This window comes from Porites lutea, chromosome 2 (assembly GCF_958299795.1).
Source record: "Porites lutea chromosome 2, jaPorLute2.1, whole genome shotgun sequence".
NCBI classification, from domain to species: domain Eukaryota; kingdom Metazoa; phylum Cnidaria; class Anthozoa; order Scleractinia; family Poritidae; genus Porites; species Porites lutea.
The window spans coordinates 20,851,628-20,869,141 of NC_133202.1; the positions used below are offsets into that span (position 1 = coordinate 20,851,628).

General features: G+C 40.7%; 1 long non-coding RNA gene across 1 annotated transcript; it reads right to left on the reverse strand.

Annotated features, from left to right (window-relative positions):
- Positions 1–288: 288 nt before the first annotated feature.
- LOC140927265 (uncharacterized) lies at positions 289–2,702 on the reverse strand. Its single transcript, XR_012164554.1, has 3 exons — positions 2,623–2,702; positions 1,579–1,667; positions 289–357 (listed from the first exon to the last, which is right to left on the reverse strand). It is a non-coding gene; the product is annotated as an uncharacterized lncRNA (long non-coding RNA).
- Positions 2,703–17,514: the final 14,812 nt, after the last annotated feature.

Here is a 17,514-nt window from a genome sequence, read left to right on the forward strand (position 1 = left end):
GGAGAGTGTGGTTTCCCGCCTTCGTCACCATATTAAACATGTTAGTGAAACACAGTGACCGATTGCTCACTCTTCAGACACTTCTTTTTAACTCCAGACCGACTTGCTTGCCAGTGACAAAAGTGACTGTATCCTGAACTAGGAAGAAAAACCCTCCCAATCAGCATCGAGGACAGTCATTTTTTCCCATTAATTCACTGAAATTTTCATGAATGCGGTTGCAAAAATGTAAAAGCTCTCATGTATTAGAGCGGGTAATATCGTTGGGTAACTGGAGTTTACGACGCTACATAAAAGGGGGCCTTAACTGTAACAACTTAAACTAACCTTGTCCGTTCTGTTGGCTTTCGTCGCTTACTGAGGAAAATAACAGACTTCAAGTTAAGCCCTTTTCATATTCCAGGGAGACTTGTGCTAATCGGTCAATTTGAGGTCTTTATGATTAAAAAGTTAGGTAAATCGTTTATTTTGGCCTGTAAAAATAGCTTAATGGATTCTACTGCTGCGAAGGAGTCAAGCTAAATTTCTAGCTTTGCGATTTAGTGTCAATTATAAAAGCCCCCAAATCCACATACAACTTCTCAACATTAATTTTCTTGAAGGGTGAGTTGAGAGAATTTGATAAAATATCAAAGCATTTGGCCTCTAGCAACCTCACCATTGTCTTATTGTCATAAATCGTTGCTTTGGATAAATTCTTTTGATTATTGTTAAGAGAAAATTAATCTGGGCAATCTTTGTAGAGCATCCTCCCCCTCCAAATATTATAACAGTAGCGCCTAGTGAAGATTCTCGGCGCATCTCGCTGACTTAAGTAATCACTGATCGGCGCAAAGACCAAACATAGACATTGGTTTTCATATACCGTGTGCCACAACATTTGTGCCGGATTTTATTTTTGCGGATTGGCCATTTTTTGTGTTTGGCGGGAACTAATTGTTGCAATTAGGAGAGATTGGTTGTTCTTGCCGGTAATTAACTTTTGCGATTTTCAAAAATCACCCAGAACCCAGCACTGATAATGTTTTTGTTTTTATTGAGTAAATACGAGAGAAATACATATTTTCAAACAATCAACCAGTATTTCGCTGTATACGATCTTGTTTCTGAATGAAAGAGATAAAATAATAGGCCATTTGCACGATGGCGTGATTTTACTACTACGACCAGAATTCTTTTCGTTTTTCCTTTCACTTTTAAATTTGGTAATCCCGGCGAGGTCTAAATAACAAAGGCTTTAATTTGCACAAGAAAGCAAAAACCTGAAGGATTTGTGTAGCGAATTTAACTTAGAGAATATTTACTCTGGAGTAAATTTTTGTGAGAAAAATGTTTGCGATAATTTTTATTTGCGGGAACTTATTTTTGCGGATCGCTAGAGAAATCGCAAAAATTGCGAAAATTAGAAACCGCAAAAATTTTGTGCCACATTGTATTTTCAGTGCGTGAGGGGGTTGTTGACGAGCACTTTGTTCGCTTGTTCACGACAAGAAATAAAAAATAGGACTATTCTCTTATCGACTGAAGAAGCTGTTCTCATTCTGTTTTTGGTAACGAAGGAAAATAATATGAACTTACAATTTGTTGTATTTGGCGTTTGCCAATGTGGTACGGATCGTGTTCCTTATTTCCGCCAAAGGAATTTTTTCCTTGAATGTCCTGTCCACCTTGAAAAAACAATTCGTTGATAACAATTATTGTCCTAATATTTTTACGCGTTACTGATCGTAATGCTGCCTATTTATACGGTAATCATTCATGGTTAAGCGTATAGTAAAAACCCTCGACTAAAAAACAACTTGGGTGTAAACAGGTTCTTACATAACTGGTAGTTAAGGCTATTCCGGTTCTTAAATCATGGTTCTCGTTTCCTGAAGAAAATAAACATTTCAGGGGAGTATGCTGTCGGTTTCCAGCTTATTCGGCTAATGTTAAACCTGTATACCATTACAATCGCAATTGAAGTCCTAACGCAGCTATGTGTCCTGTTACAAAAAAGGGGATCGTGAATGTTGACTTTAATATCTTAAGCGACAGTAAAACGGGCAATAAAAAACGAACAATTTGTTTTACAACATTGCTGCAAAACAAGTGGAATAGCGATTTTGCACGTTTTACCGCCTACGTTCTATCGTGTCTTGCAACAAAATTAGCTTTTTTTCGTGGGTGGTAAAAGGCGCAACATTGCTGTTCAACTCGTTTTGCAACAATGTTGCAAAACAAAGTTGCACGTTTTTTGTTGCCCGCTTTACCGTACCTTTACCTGCCCAAGTTCACAGAATTTTTTTAAAAGAGTTTGGAAAATGTTAAGAATCATTTTAAAGTTTGGTCTAAACAGATTATTGTATAGAGCGGGCCTAACTGGCAAATGGTAGCTTGCCGTGTTTTTTTTTACTGTATAAACTGTTAACAAAGAGATTCACTGTAAACGAATACATCATGGTTGTTGTAGTTGCAAAAAAGTGCAATATTCACTGCTTCTTCGACGCCTTATATTTAACAAAAGTTAGGCAATTTCATTGAGGTAAGTAGGTCGCTATAACAAAACTGTAAAACCACAGCTGTGTCGAGTATGTCCTGAATCACATTTGTTGTTACAAAAACATTAACAAAAAAACTTACTCGATCCACTGCCTTCACAAAGGAGTTGTCGGTAGCATTCTTTCCGCCATATATTTTCAGGCTGGCGCGCACTTCTCGCTGAAAAAAAGAAAACAAATTAAAGTCACAAAAACACCATAATTAAAAAGCATGAGGAAGCTCATTTTTGTAGCAAATGCTGACAGTTTCAATTCTTATAAATATCCCCGCCTATTATGGCCCATCAACACAAACAATAATATGAGGCCACTCCTAATTCCTTCAGTAAAACGAGTAAACTTACTTAATGTGCTATACAAAAGAAATATCGAGATTATATATCTTACCAAAAACATAAGCCGTTCCTTGGTCTTTTTTCCTCGACACTTCCTTAGCTCCGCCATGACAAACTGTGTTGGAAAGTTTCAAACCGGCGCGCGAAAATCTCGTGGTAAGTGCTACAAGAGCTATCACGTGACGAAACGTAAGGCATATGATTGGCTTTTCGTTTTTGGTCTGTCAAGCTGTCCATCCATCACAAATGTAACATTTTTACGGAGATGTAAAGTTTTTTAAAAACAAACTCTTTGCGTGGTAATGCGAGCTGGGTTTTTTTAGTGTTTCTTCGGTTTCATATGTACGGAAAGTAGGACAAATCAATCACGAATAATTTTGGTAAGTCCATTTAAGATAAAAGGGCCATAAAAACTGTTTCTAGGGACCGTTTGTACTTATTTCTATATTGCAAACTCTTTTTTTTTCTTTGTGTTTTTGGGGAAATATAAAGAATTCATTGAGGCAATTTGTAAGAAAATGTCCTTTAGTTATAGAGTTTTACATACATTTCTTGAACACGTTTCTTGTACAAGCTTTGTACATGTTATCCATTCTGTTTTTCTCAGGGGGAGAAACGGCCCAATGTTATTCAACTAGTATCAAAATTGTAAAAAAAAAAAAAACTTTTAATAGTTCATCAAAGGGGTTTAACGGGGTTTGAGACAACTTTCTCGTCTATCATTTTTCGACACTGAGCCACGCTTGTTGAGCCCTCAAGAAATGTCATGGACATATTTAATTCAATTCGGATGATACTACTTTATATTCAATTGCTGGAGATTCGACTGTGTTTTGCAGAGTCAGAGCTAAATCGACAAGCACACACAAAAACCACCTCCCGCGCGGTAAATTCCTCGAGAGCGGAAATTTCCACGCGCACTCGGAATAATGTTAGAGATCCTGAATCTTCAATTTCCTCAGTTGAAATTGTGTTTTTATTTACATAACAATCAGATGGGTGACGAAGGATTGACAACAGCAAGGAGTGCAATACAATAGAAGGAGTTCGGAAGCACGCTTTCCCGGAAAAGAGGACTTTTTAAAGTGTAATAGCGACTGCAACCCTTGTGAAAAGTGTGAAGAGGCAAGTTTTCTCCCAAGGTATCAGAGCCGTCGGATTATTATTTTTTTTTTGTATATAGCGTAATCCCTAAGCATCGTGATGACAACTTACAACAACGAAAATATAAGGATTTCTATGGGAAATAAATACCTTATTCTTTCCAGAGAATCTAATTTTCGAGATTGCAAAACAATTTTCCAAAAAAGCTACTAAATTTCGCGATTTTATCTTTGTTTTTATTTTTGCAAATCCTGAGCAGAGGGCACTTGCCACAAATCAATAAAACATAGTAGTACATATTTCAAAGCAAGATTGTAAACTTACAACTGCCCTACATATAAAACCTTATGAACAAGACAAAACATAACTACTTGTTGTGCGGCCTCATAAGATTCGCCTGAATAATAAAGGTCAATTGGACGTCTACTGCAATGAAATACATTCTCGCACCCTCGAAACGAAACCAGTCTTCCCTTTTTTAGCAGTCAAACATTATAAAGTTTCTCTCTTTTTTTTTTACCCCCACCCCCCCCCCCCCCCCCACAGTCGAAACAAGTTCCTTTCCATAGCTCATGACTACGCTTTGGATCAAATTTCAAAGCCCAAGCCTTTGCTCTCAAGAGGTCTTTTAAATCAATGGGAATCTGTGTGAATGTTGAATGAATGTTATGCTTAAAGCTAACAACAGCTCTGTTGATCATTAAACAGACTAAACAGATGGAAGAGATGGTGGTAGCCTGTCATTGTAGTACCTGCAGAGGGGAGGGATTCCAGACAATTCGAACGTGTCAACGCCATGTAACTCTCTATGGTACGTTAAAGGAGGAAAGCACGGATAGCCAGACCAGTTTTTCAGAGTCGGAGATAAATTTATAAAATTTCAGGTTCCGAGGAGAGGGTACTCCACAAGTCCCATTCCGAATTTACGAGCCTTGTTTGTAAACTCAAGCCGCCGAAAAAAAAATGGGTCCAGTTTTCTTACCCCAAAACATTCCGGAGTCAAACATTTTCAACCCCCCAAAATCCTTCGACCATCCCCGACACTTGAAATCCGGAGAACCTACCCCCCCCCCCCCCACCCCCTTTCTCCCCCTCCTGGGATCAGGCGATTCAGTGTCGGTTGTGTTCCCTGGAATATGTTAGTTTACCACATAAAATATACTAAACGAGTAAACACAGAACAAAACTGCTTCCAAATTTCGTCTTATTCACGTACATATCTACGCATAATTTATGAAAAGACAATGGTCAAGTTCCCTTGGAACCTCTACTGGGAAAGCAAAATATACAAGCTGAAGAGGTTTATTGCTTTGATTTCATGAAAGAATCACGCTGGAATAGTAGTAAGTAGGCAGACGAAGTGAAAGAAGGATACCTGATAAAAACAACCAGACCACTGAGACCACGAGATATGAGGCATTTCTATTTAACGAAGCCCACCAATAACGAACGATTTTCTTGTCCAGTTACACCCCAGTAATTGCCAAAGAGCAAGCGGCACCCTAATAGAGCCGTGCGCGATAGCTCCAGGACAGAAAAAAATCTGTAATCGATGGAACATATAGTAATGTAAGATAACTTTTATAACGTAATGCAAAACAAAGAATGAGTTGTTTTCAAGCGAACACATGATACAGAACAGAGAATCCAAGAGCCGTATGCGTCTTTGTGAGTCCCTTGCTCATCCCGTCTTCAAACAATCCTCGGGTGGATCATTTGCATTATTTGCAACATACGCGTATAGCTGTCGCATTTGCCCGCTGGAATTTTGTATTGCCTGCTGCTAAGAAAAATAATAACGCCACAAAATTTATCGTCTTGAAATCAAACTAATTTTGAAGGCTTCATCCGCGCACCATAATTATTTTAGCTCGAAAAGGAGACCAAATATAACTCTGTACGTTGAATAATCAAGGACTTATGATTTTAAGACCACTAAATTTTGCGCAAAATGACGTGCTGTGCGCAGCGTCGGACAGAAACACGACCTTCAATATCTCGAAAGAATCAGATGCACCCAACGACTGTTTTCTGTAAAATATCTGTTCGGAGAAGCAAATATTGCCTAGAATTGTCTTTTGCTTGAGGAGGGCTAAAAGTTTCTAGATGAAAGTTCCATTCACGTTCAATTTTCGTAGCTTATCCAATAAATTCCCTACCATTTTCTGACTTTTCTGAAGTTTAATTTTTCAAATTTTACCACCCAGATTACACTTTTTATCTTAGAAAAAGGCAACCTCAAATTTTCGGATTCTAAAATGAGATGGAGAGAGGCGTCAGAACAATTCTCACTCATTCTCATTCTTAAATTGCACCTAATATTCTCGGGAAAGTAATACTTAAAGGGGCTGTGTCACGGCAATCCAGTAAATTTTGTTTAATTTTGCCAACTAATCCCCTTCAATCGCTATGCAAGTTAAAGTAAGCAAAGAAATTACATGTAAATGACAAAATCAGAGACCCGAGACAAACAAATATGCCTCCTGAGCATTATTTTTGAAGTTGCAAACAGCAGGGATCAACTTTGAAAAACTGTTAGGCTGAACAGTTTTCAAAAATCCTAATTTCAATCCGTTTCAGTCTTCTTCAGTTTTGCCCATCCGTGACATCTGTTGTTCCTGATATGTTATTTTAACCTTCCTTTAAGTTTTAAGCGGTCATTTATATGTTTCTCTTAATTTGACGGGCATTTTGTAATTTCTTAAATTGGCTGAATTTTGTGACACAGCTCCTTTAAGCCCTTGTAATTTCGAAAAGACTTCAGTTCCCCTTAGGGCGACCGGACAGATTAAAATTTTGTAGGGCCTCTTAGAATGCATTTCTAGAGATCCAAAAGTACTTTGGATAGCCTAAAAAGTGTTTTCAAGGTATTTTGGAGGAAACCGTCGTTAAGAGCCCCTGAAAAATGCTATGTCAAACCGCTATTTCAAATTCTTTATGCAGTCGAACAGCTTCTGAGTTCACTATTTTCAAGGTATTTTTCGCTTACGCAATCGAATTAAGTTTCATCTATTTTTATAAATTACGGTGATTCCTGTTATTTCTAAACAGATGGAACAGTGCCCGCGTATAGGTAAAATCGTTGCTCGTTAGCACTTAGCGATAGTTATCACTAGTAGTAGAATATATGGAATACAATTACGATATAACGAAAACTCTCGTTGTAGTGAACAAATTCTTCCTGCCCCTTGGCCTTTCGTGATATCGAGGTTCCACTGTGCAGTACTACTAAAGGCTACACCGGATTACATTAGCGCCGGCACAAAACCATGTCGGATAGAGCTTCTGCTCACACATGAACGGTGATTTCGGCCCGATTTGGATAGATAAGGTGTTCATATACCGGAGAGCTTTTCCTGACACGAAGCTCGGTTAGCTGTTCGTTTCTTCTTGGCCGGTCGAAATCATGAACTAACATGAACAAATTTCTGTCTTGTAGCAAGAGGAAGAAGGTGAGGTCTACGATTGCTTGGTATGTAAAGGAGACGTGATCGTATCACACAGGACTCGCCAACGACACGGTAAATACCACGACACTAGAAGTCCGGCTTCTGATGGAAAACAACCCGACACGTCGGACAGTGAATCTATGGTGAGCGCCTTTAGAATTTTTGGCCTTTTATGGTGCATTTGCTTTTGTCTACACCTCTCTTCTCTGTGAGTTTTTCACTAATTATTTCAAACAATAACCAAAAAAACCATACATTAAACCCGCACTATTGCATTCAGTTGATTGCGCTCTAGCCACCTCAGTGAACAACCAAGCCTTAACAGATTTCTTAATAATAAGAAAAGAAAACAAGGAAAACAGTTACTTAGGGCAGAAGCATATGCCTCTGCTTAGGGTCAGAATTAGTTTTATTTCCCATTTTGCAAGAGTTTGAGGTGGTGTTAGGTAGTCAGACCCCGGGTGGCGGGGGGGGGAGGGGTTACTCCCATACATTACCTATATGGGTATGTGCCGCCCAACGGGGTCGTGATTTTGACGCTCCTGATTTAGAACGGGGTATCCATTTCAGAGGCGTTTTCTAGAACGGGGTATAAAAAAATGTGGATCACGGCTTTATCTTCTGCTTAAAATTGTTGCCGATTATGAAGAAGCATTTATTTGATGTATAAGTCAAACAAATAAAGAAATATCTTTGAAAAAAAAAACAGGACTATTTCAATTTACAAACTTTCTAGAAAGGAGTATAAAAAATTTGCCCATTTCTAGAACGGGGTTTCAGTTATAGGGCGAATTCTAGAACGGGGTATCAATTTTAGGGGAATTTTTTTTTAGAACGGGGTGCCAATTTGGAGTCCCGGGCGGCACATACCCACGCAAAAAATACCCAAGTGCCCCCCCCCCCCCCCCCCGGGGTAGTCAGGTATCATATGACCCCTTTTTTCTAAAATTCCAAAAACGGAAGTGATGAAGGGAAGGTTCATAATGATTACGATCTTTCAGGATTGGGATGTTTGAAGTAATGCAAACGAGGGTTCACTTGCATGCGATGAAGTGGAAAGTAATGACGAAAGTTCGGAACACGAAGAAGAAAGCGAAAGTGACACTGAAACTTATCAAACAAGTGAACCAATATGTGAAAACTCACCAGTCACCCAAATGGATGTGGCCGTTGCACTTTTACGATGGTTCTCCAAATATCCTGGAGTATCTAAAGCAGCTGTGGGCGATTTATTGTCTTTGCTACAAAGCCTGATGTCCTTAGCAGTTGGAAAAAGAATAAAATTTCCTAATACTTTCAAGAAAGCTCGTGCCTTGCTGAATAATTACATTACCGAAACTAAACAGTATCAAATTTGTAACAATGAATGCATCCTGTATGCGGGTGAAAACAACGACGCCACAGAATGCCCAACATGCGGGGAAGAAAGATACGCTGGGGACTCTCCCGCGCGGACGTTCTCCGTTATTCCTCTAATACCCAGGTTAGCAATAGCACTGTAATAATAACACTTTATTCACACCCTTCGCACCGTATATTTCCCGATACGTCTTTCTTTTATTGTTTTGGTTTCTCTTGGGCGGTGTATGGAAAAGGAAACGGGTAAATATTCCAGCCCAACTGGAACATAAAGGAACACGTATATTGCCACCCCTCACCGGGGAGCAAGTGCTGCAGCCGAACACTGAGACACGGTTGGAGGAACTCAGGAAAGAGTTCTCTTTTCTTTTTCTAAAATCTGGAGATGGGGTTAATGTCAGGCTAAGCGCAGTCCGCTTCGTTTTGGACGGTTCTTGATATTTCGGTGGCAGACGACTATTTTCGTGTCCGGTCGCACTCATAACCGCAGCAGGTCTTCAGTCGGCCGCTCTTTGGTCAACGAAGTGAATGATGATGATGATTCAGTTATTTTTACTGTTTAGAAAAAATGCTTGATCTCTAAAGGCCAAGTAAACTAATGTTATCTTTCTGACTCCTAGGTTGAAAAAAGTGTTCCAGTCACCAAATCTAAGCAAGGCTTTTAAAGTACCATGCGGTGAGGCAACAAGAGAGAGAGGTGGACGATTTAGTATTCGACGTGCAGGATACGCAATTTTGGAGGCGTATGTATTCTGAGAATGGACCGCTAGACGGGGACCCGCGCAATCTTCTTCTCTCTTTCACCGCAGATCCGGTCCATCCGTTTAAAACCACCAATTCCGAATACAGTATGTTCCCCATCAGTTTGCAAATACTGAATTTTCCTAAGCCCTTAAGAAGTGCCGATGACAGAATGCTGTTGTGGTCCGTACTCCCTGGGCCGAAAAAACCAAAATCTCTCTCAACGTACCTTGGTCCACTGGTAGATGAACTCCTGCAGTTGGAAGAGGGCGTGGAATGTTACGATTCTGACACCAGGGATCATTTTAAGCTGAAAGCGAGGTGCGTGTTGGACATTCTGGACTACGAAGGACAACAGATGTTCCTGAACACCCTTGGTCAAAATGCATTCCAAGGGTGTAACAAGTGCCGACAACCCGGAACATACCTCCCCATTTTAGAAAAAATGGTCTACACAGATTCCAGGAGATTTCTAGTCATCAATCACCCCCTACGCTCGGAGAGTGGGCCCATTTTTCCCCAAGTAGGGGAGGAAACCCGTCCGCCACCAGAAGGAAGACGGCAGTGCCAGCACCACTATGGTGTTGCTTATGAAAGAGCAAAGGAGAATGGCGCCAGCAACACCGCGTTACGAGCCATGGCGAAATCGACTGGTGTGAAAGGTTTGCCGGCCTTTGGCAGGCTACCATACTTCGACGCAATCACCGATGTAGTGACAGAGCCGATGCACATGATTGCACGGATAGGGCTCCTTTTAGTGAAGCTGTTGACGGGTGTCGCCCCCATGGATAGTTGGAAGGTTCGAGTCCAAGAAGAGGAGTTCGGTCGGTTCGGAGAGGCGTACCAGTTGCCTGAAGACGACAACAACAGTTTACCTGAAGCGCCTTGGTCGCTCAGCAAAGAAGATGCTTGTACTGCCGATACAAGGAGGGGTTAAGTACTGGCACCTGTGGGTATCTGGTTTCGAAACGTGAAAATGTTCACTTCACAGACCAACTTGATCTCCCATGATTGGTTCCAGGTAAATACTTGCCATGCCTCCCACGCAGACGTTTTTAGAAGAGCTCGTATTTCGCCCTTCCTCACCACCGCCGTTTGTGCGGAGGGATGAAAGACAAGCTCCCGTAAAAAAGCCATGTGGGAGGCTAATAATTGCCAAACGAAAATATGCTCATTATTTACAGCAGTAACCATGTAACTGAATGCATAACATGTTGTGAAATGAAATGATAAATACAAAACTTATACAACATTTCAAAGGACACTTGCCACTAACGGAAATCTATTCTTGCAAGCCAGAGTAAATAATGCAAGAATCATTTAGAAACAACATGACCGAACGATCGAACCGATAAGAAGAAAGTAAAAAAGAAAACACGAGGAACTAATTGGAAATTGAGACAACAGTGTCCAAATTAATAATCGAAATGACACCCACAGTGGTAAACTCCTGGCAATATAGCTGCAATTGTGAAAACGAAAATTTTCCGCGTATTTTTAGTAATTCCAGGAGATAATACAAAGAATAGTGCAATGATTGAAGCTAAAACAAGGTTTTATTTCATAGTTGATCCGATCACAACACATTTAAACTTTTTTTTTATTAAGAACTTTTTTCTATTAAGAATATTCTCTAAGGGTAATAATCTGCACATCAGTGCGGCAATGTGCCCTTATGCTAATTATTCCCTTCTTTTCTTTATTGTCATTTCCCCCCTAAACTTAGGCCTTCAGCAGTGGTATCCTTAAATACTGTTTGAGAGGGATGTTAGGGGATGTCCAGCGCCACGCTCTCTTTGCCTTTATAGATGTTGTATCGAGCCTGCAAAGACCAGCACCGGCAGCATGCAGAAAGAATGTTGTTGAAAATATGCAAGAGGCACTGAGCCGGATGGAAATGGCATTCCCAGTTTCAATTCAAGTTATCATCCTGCATTTATTTCAACCTTTGCCGACATTCATTGAGCGGTTTGGAGACGTGCACTCCATCTCCATGTTTCCCAGCGAACGATATCAGCACTTTTTGGTGTCGAGAGTTAAGAACAAAAGTTACCCAGAAGCCTGTGTAATGCAAACATACAAGGTGCGTTTTTAGCAGTGGAAAATGGGGAATTTCGTTAGGCTAACCGAACACAAGTCAGTCTTAGTAAAAGAGTGTTTTTTCCCTCTCATTTTTACTGAGTTAGTACGCGCTCGATTGTTTAAGCGAGCAGGTGGTATTTTACTGGTGCGCACTAAATTCTTTGTTGTGTTCTTTCCCACATGCGGGCATAATGCCTAGAAATATAAGATGTATGGCATCTTAGTTATCAACGTCGTTTCTTTGTCCTCGCTATATGTTCCCGATCCTCGCTTTTCTCCGTGGATCATTGCCCAACCACACGATTTAATTTTGCCTTGAATCAGCGAGGAGAACAAGACAAAACAAACAGGCTCAGCTGCTTACACAATCGATTCCCCGAAACAGGTTCGTAAAAAAAAATCAGGTACCAACATACTTTATGAGAACAAAACGAGAAAGATAACAACTGAATCGTTTTATTCGAAAAATGCGTAAAGTTATGCGGCAATTATACATCTGAATGAATTGTGTTAATGAGGGCATTAACCTGTTAGTGTGTATTAGATGCTTTAGACCAACGTCATTACAATGCAAGAGATACTTCTTTTTGTTCACACTGCTTTTGGAAGCCACTGAAACGGTCTTGAATGGTGAAAACGTACATGAAGAGTTCCGCGAGATTTTTCAGGAGGATTCTTCTTCTATCGCGAGCATGCGAAGTTTTGCCAAATATGTAACAACCAGAAGTGACGTCGCGTGCACATTTGCTGGAAAAACAAAGGTGAATCTTAATCGAAGACGCTATCAGCAGCTCATCGCACGTTACCAGCAATCCATTCCGGAATACGATGAGCTGCTGAAGCTGTACAAAAATTACCAGGAATCCGAGAGGCGGTGAGGCAGAATCCCGTCTTCAATGGCCAACTGGGTACCACCTACAGCCCTAACGGCCACGTATGGAGAAGATGTAATATCCGACCTGCTGGCAGGACCCTCAACGCTTGGAGAAAAAAGAACCAAAGCCACTCTCGTGGACAAAGAAAGAGGAATGTTGATCCATCTTAGATGTTCAGATGAAGAGGACATCTATTTTAGACGGCGCACCCGGTCAAGCTTCATCAAGGCGGAGTTTTGTGGAGACAGAGCCGACAACAGAGCGACATTACATTGGTGAGACTCCTGATGGTGAAGAAAAGTTCATATACTTTGGCAGGATAGAGCACTTCTTCGTCCAAGAATTCGCTGGTGAGACACGCGAGCTAGCGTACGTGAATTGGTTTAAGCCACCATTCTTCGAGGAAGACGTAAACATGTGGAGAATTGACACCTCTCTAGGCTTTTACAACTGGCTGCCATACGTATTTGTCAAAGACATTGAGTCTCAAGTGATTGTAGCCAAGGATGGGAACAGCATATGGATTCTCTCGCCAGTGTAATGTCCAATCCTTATCTCAACATCATCTGGAACCTTTCTCTGAATACCTGAGATGGATCAACATAGCCAGCTCCCGTTCATCTCCTAGCCCGCTAATCATGACAGTAGTACAGCCTTTCCTCTTTGCTCCTCGCCGCCAAGGACGTTTTGAGGTATATTTTATGGGTGGTGTTGCTGCTGGAGGACTGTGACGTCGCAAACAATGGTCTCCATCTTGGATTTAACCACGCATTAGAAATCAGGTTAAACTCGCGATATAATTTTACCCTTGTACTAACACGGGGGGGGGGGGGGGGGGGGGTCGGGCGTACATGGTGGTTGCCAACCCCCGCCCCGCCCCCCATGAAGTTCCATGTGAGTGTGAGTTCTCCATGTTTATTTTACACTTGCAGTAAACTCTTGTACTCAATCTTGTCTGTCTCTTGTTTGTTTTTTTGTGAACTGTATGTAAATAATTCTGGATCACACAGAAGAACACACTAGCAAATTTTTCATTTCAGGATTATATGCATGTAGTGAATTCAGTGAATTATATGGATTACGGATACTGACTCAGACTACTGCGTAGGAAAGGAATAAGAACACCTTGGAATACCTTTGTTAAGTCTGATTCCTTTTTAGCCGTTGACTGACATAGACATTGTTGTTTTTCTGTTGTTATATTTTGTTATGCAGCACAAGAGCAACATAAACAAACTTCGACAACCAATGAGAGCATCTCAAATACTATCGAACTTAGTCTCCCCCGTTCCCTCGTCTGGATCAGCGCATGGAGGACATACAAATGAAAAATTCGTCTTAGATGAGGTTCTGTTTGGAAACTCGTGCACATTCATTTCCATGCTGCATTATGCATCCTTGAGCTGCGTTGGGGTAAGGGCAATTTTTGGGTCCGTCAATTTATCATTTCTGTAATTTTCTTCTCACATTTAAGCTTACTGAATTAACTGTGTCGTGTTCACCGGTGTTGAAAACCTCAAGAAAACTATACACATCTTAAAATAAGCTAAAGTTTGTATATGTAAGCGATCAATTTAACTCTAAACCAGCTCAAAATGCAGCAAGCAAACTCGTACATGTAAAATAGAACAGAGCAAACTTTACTCAAAATTTATGTCTCATCATTTGAAAACAGAAAAGCGCGATCTAAATGAGCTTGTCTTTGACGGTAGGAGAATCATCGTAGTTCGCTTGCCGTGCGGTTATAATCGCATTCTGTTTGCGACAATATTACGATATCCAGGTAATATTTAACCATGAATTTTTAAATCGTATATCGAACAAAAGAAAATTGCGATTTATTTACGCACGAACCCTTTGTCGTAATCCAACGGCACTTTAATCGCATTCTGTTCACGACAATATTACGATACTATTCATTCTCGAATTTAAATCGTATACTAAACAAGAGAAAATTACGATTCTTTTAGGCAAGGACGCTGGTCGCAATGTGACGGCAATTAGATCGCATTCTGTTTACGACGATAATACGATACTATTAATCCTCGAATGTAAATCGTAAATAAAAAAAGAGCACTTTACGTTTCTTTTACGCAAAGTCGTGCGTCGTTATTTAACGGTAATCAGATCGTACTTCGAAATACGATTTTAATACGATCATCTACAAGTTAATTACGATGAAAACACGATGAAAACGCGATCTAGAGGTCAGTAGTGTAGCGAAGACAAAGCCACGTCCACCACTGAAGAATCAACCTTTCTTTTCCACTCATCCAACTCCTTCTTCAATGTCCCAACTGTTGTAGCCGATTCCTACATACAACAAAAATGGACGCTAATTAGAAACTATTCCCCGATCGAACCCGTCCCCACCACATGGGAACCCCTACAAGCGGCCAAGCGCCACCACGAGGCACCACGCTACTTCAGTGTCCTCGCAAGGGCTTCCTTTCTCGTTACTTAAGTAACCCGCGAGGCCAAACGCGCAAGAGTTCGCGACACGCTCCTCCCACGGTCCTCGACCGGGAACACACCACGGCCCTATGGCATGACATAAATCCACGACCCGCTTTCCTTGTCTCTTTATACCTCTCCCTCTGTCTATTTAACAGGATAAAAGAGTAACAGGAGTCCGCGACTCACACTCCCTTCATTTGCCCTTTTTCTTTCTTTTTTTTTTTTTTTTTTTTTTAGCTCCACGGTCCACGACCAGGTGCCACGTACCTCGTGCCACCGCGTGGCATAACAGAAGTCCGGGACTTCCTTTCTCCTCCATTCGTCCTTTTTTTTTTTTTCATTTTCGCACCACGGTCCTCGACCGGGTTCCTCTATTCTCATGCCCTCCCGAGGCATAACAGGAGTCCGCGACTTCCTTTCTTCTCCATTGTTCTTTTCCTTTCCTATTTTTTTTCTTTTTTTTTGAATTCTTTCGCACCACGGTCCTCGACCGGGTTCCTCTATTCTCATGCCATCCCGAGGCATAACGAAGTCCGCGACTTCCTTTCTCCTACATTGTTCCTTTTCCTTTTTCATTTTTCCGCACCACGGTCCTCGAACGCGTTCCTCTATTCCGATGCCACCCCGTGGCATAAGAGGAGTCCACGACTTACACTTTCCTAATCATTGCTTAACTAGAATCTACTTCGACCGGTCCTTCGGTGCACGGAGAAAACAACCTCACGTAGATTTAAATGACAAAGATGACAACTACGACGGTGCATTAAATAAATAACATAATTAATCCTTTGACTGGCACTAAGGTGTCAGACGAATAAATTACCAAACACGTGTTTTCAAATAACGGAAAGCCAGACCGCTTAGAAAATTCGATGAAAACCAACAATTGGGAAAAAACACAAAAAAAGAAGAGACCAAAAAACGCGCCATTCGAAACGAACGACAACTAGAAACCTACAGGAAAGCGGAATTATACGGAAACTGAAAACACTACTTCAAGGTTCTCCGACAACTGCTGTTCCTCCGAGGTCGCGGCATTACTGATATCCTGCGAAGTTGAACCACTCTCGGATGCTTCTGTCTCTGCTGGCAATACAGGTGTCGTTGACGGCGGCGTTTCCTGACGAGAATAAGTTTCCAGTGGCCGCAACACTTCCTGCACTTAAGCCACAGCGTTCGGTTGGGACGGACGCGTACTGGTCATAGTCGGTGCGAATCCAACCATAGTTAGACAAACTGACAACTATGAATAATCAACACATGCTTATATAGTATGCACGAAGTCTAATGAATATTAATAAGGTATGAATAGTGTTGTTTTTGGGTTGCTGGCATCCTAAGAGGCCATAAACACAGTCAACACACAAATAAACATAAGAAAATACTAAAAGGAAAAATTTAATGTACGTTTTCCTCAATTATGGAGAAATAGGATAATTCTCATACAACGTCTTTTAACCGTTGTCATATGAATAATTAATTAGCTAAGTAGGATAATGTTAAGGGCTCTCATAGTGAGCTTGGGGTACCTGTGGTATTAGGCTTAAGCATGAGGAGGGGTGGCTGACAAAAACATTGACAATAGGTGGGGCGGCAAGGTTAAAATTCATTTTTGCTGGTGATGGGGGTCATGACTTATTTTAAGCCATATTTAATCAATTTGGTAACCCACTTCCCACCACCAGAGACCAGGTACTTACAGAAAAGCCCCTTCTTCAAATAAAGGGACAAATCTGCTCAAGATAATAGATAGTATCGAAAAGGCTCTTCATGTGATATAAGCAATGCAATGTTTAAGCCAGAAACTGTAGATTTAGCAACATACATTATACGAATGAACATCCAGTGTTTGTGTTTGTAAAACTGGAAACAATCCCCTTTGTCAAACGATACATGTCTACGACTCTGCCAGAGGAAGAACAAAAATGACAGAGACATGTTTCTCGAAAGTCTTAACCCTTTAAGCCCCAATATCAACATGCGTATTCTCCTCACTGTCCTCTCATATCTCTTATGGTAGTGCTTGGGAGAATTTGTTCAAACGTCAAGACATCCCATCTTTGGCGATCATTTCAATCATTCTCATGACCTGTATTTTTGATCAGGCAGTGATATTTTTAGGAGAAATTAGATACTGGTCACTATTGGGGCTTAAAAGGTTAATCAAGACTAGTTATTTTTTTTATTTCTTGTTTAAAAGAAAGAAAAATAAGCATTTGTTGACTCACATTCAATTCAAAGTCTGAGTCACTATTGTCACTCTTATCCGGTAAATGGCCAAACATTTCATCAAAATCTGGTACTGATCCATGTGTCAAGCTGAAAAACAAGAAGATATTTTCTTAGATATCCTATTAAATCCTCGGTTTTTTCTATTATTATCCTCGGTTTTTGACACAAGGATAAAGGTCCCTCATTGGCTTTCCGAAATCTGCGATTTGCCCTTTTTTGAAGGTTTGGATTCAGAACTATAGGGTAAAAAGGGAGAGAGACTCTATAAGGCGACTTTTAGAACGCATGCTCAGGATCAGGATTCGCAAATTGAGGGAAAAGTTTGGTTGGGAACAAGAAA